General features: G+C 37.1%; 1 pseudogene; it reads left to right on the top strand.

Annotated features, from left to right (window-relative positions):
• The first annotated feature begins 248 nt into the window (after window positions 1-248).
• LOC145997865 (U5 spliceosomal RNA) lies at window positions 249-377 on the top strand (annotated as a pseudogene).
• Window positions 378-2,174: the final 1,797 nt, after the last annotated feature.

The following is a 2,174-nucleotide window of genomic DNA, read 5'->3' as shown; positions in this document are numbered from 1 at the left end:
CGCTTTATCTTAATACCTTACCTCCAAATCATCCTGATAGAGACCGCTTCGAGATATATAATGTTGATGAACCTCTTCCGCATATATATCCCACACTCGCCTAATATTCCATACGACCCTGACATCAATCATGACAGGCTTAATATTTTTCCTGCCTCAAATATATAAAATTACACAGTAACCTACGATGCACAGTTTTATTTAAATTTTTTCACTCAACCACTTTTATTCAAAATACACATAGACCAACAATCGTATTTTCAAACAAAAATCCCTAATACGCAAAAATCTTTCGCCTTTTACTAAAGATTTCCGTGGAGGGGAACAACAAACGAGTCTAATACTATTTTTTCTAAAGGCTTGGTACAAACTGAGCCCGATTAGCAAACACAACGAAAAGTGTAGGGGAAAATGTGTGCTCTTGCTCAGCTTGATAATCTCTCACCTTCTGAAATTTGCAGGCAGGAGGATCTGTATGGGCGCTTGCTGCTAAATTTCCAAATGCTCTTGTCATTTCACAACGAAGCCGAACATGGAAATGACTTCACAGGGAGGATTGTATGGAAACAGAGTTAGTATGATCAAAACAAAGTGTTTTAAACAACATGTTTTCTCCGCTTAAAACATATTTCTTTGTTTATTTCAAATGTTTAAACAAAGCGTTTGAAACATTTTTCTTTTCAGATTTGTTTAAAACACATTTTGATACTTGACATTTGATAGTTTGTGATTATTTGTGTGTTTTGTAACTACGCCTTTTCCCAAAATGAGTATCATTCTCTTTATTGTGCATTAGAATCTGCTCAGTGGCTCAAAATGTACATCAAGTAACACACATATGGTGATGAATACCGTGGGCCACGTTTAAAATTCATGGCTATGATTTATGCAGGTGTTTAAGATTTAGTTGCATTCACGGTGATAATTAATCAGAAGCTACCAAGTAGTTGTATTGGTACTATTACTGGGGCGATAAATGATGAGCCCCTCTCAGGCAGATTTGGTTACACTTAAAACTAGCTCAAGATGTCCATATCAGCTTATTGCTCAAGTGTGTTACTCTGTCTAACCCAAGATTTTTGTAAAAAAGCCCTCGGGAATTTCCCGTGAAATGATGAGCCCCCTCAGATTGATTTGGCTACACTTACAAAAGCTACATCTGTGAGATTGTTGTCCATAAGCTCGTCAAAAATATACCCCTCTTGATATTGTTTTGGCTACAGTTAAAACTAAGCCAAAGAAGCACCCACACCCACATACAATCACACCCACCCACGCACATCCACACGCACACATATTTACTTCCGGTCCACTTCCGGTCCACTTCCGGTTTACTTCCGGTTTATTTCCGGTCCATTTTCGGTCCACTTCCGGTTTAAGTTCAATTGGACAACAGGCTCAACTCATATATCTAATACTAAGACAATGTAATATGCAGAGGCCTTCTAGAATTGCTCTGTGACTCTCTCATTTCTTACATCATAAATATATGATTTTTCACCTATAAGAATAACACTACATACGGTGTCATCAGGGAGTGTATCATGGAATTCACAGATAATTTTAATGTTTGTCCTGTCATTAACCACAACTTGTTCCCTTTTTGAAGTGTTGGTGACAAACATCTGTCTCTGTGCTTTGAATTCATCTGGTGAGTAATACATGTCAGTATTGCCAGTAGTGACCCTTTTGTATGCTGTAAATGCTTCATATAATTTGAGGAAATCATCCTTGGACATGTTTAAATTATAATTTTCTCTAGGAAACACCTCATTTCTGCCATTTTTAAGATATATGTTCTTGATGTTGCAGCTATCAAACTTACTTGAATTTTTTTCCTGATTATTGTGTCTTCCAGTCTGAAACAGTACCACCACAAAATCTGGCATGTCATATTGTATACTGGAGAATGAATTTGTAGCATCAAACTCATAATAGCTACAAGTTTCAGGCTTCTGCACACATTGATATGTATAAAATTGTAAAGGCACCTGTGGATTTTTTAGGATATCTGCTTTGTATTTAAGAGCATAACTGGCTTCATATTCAACAACTGGCATTCTTAGCTCCATAGTCTGAATAAGGCACTTGCCCTCATCAGGTAGGGTATTAGGCAGAGCTTCCCCAGTGGAATTTAATGTACTGTACCTCATCAAAGCATTATTATCATTGGC

The sequence above is a fragment of the Lepisma saccharinum genome, chromosome 13 (assembly GCF_977018435.1).
Source record: "Lepisma saccharinum chromosome 13, izLepSacc3.1, whole genome shotgun sequence".
Lineage (NCBI taxonomy): Eukaryota > Metazoa > Arthropoda > Insecta > Zygentoma > Lepismatidae > Lepisma > Lepisma saccharinum.
Note: the sequence above shows the minus strand (reverse complement) of the source record. Positions and strands in the feature narration are given on the sequence as shown.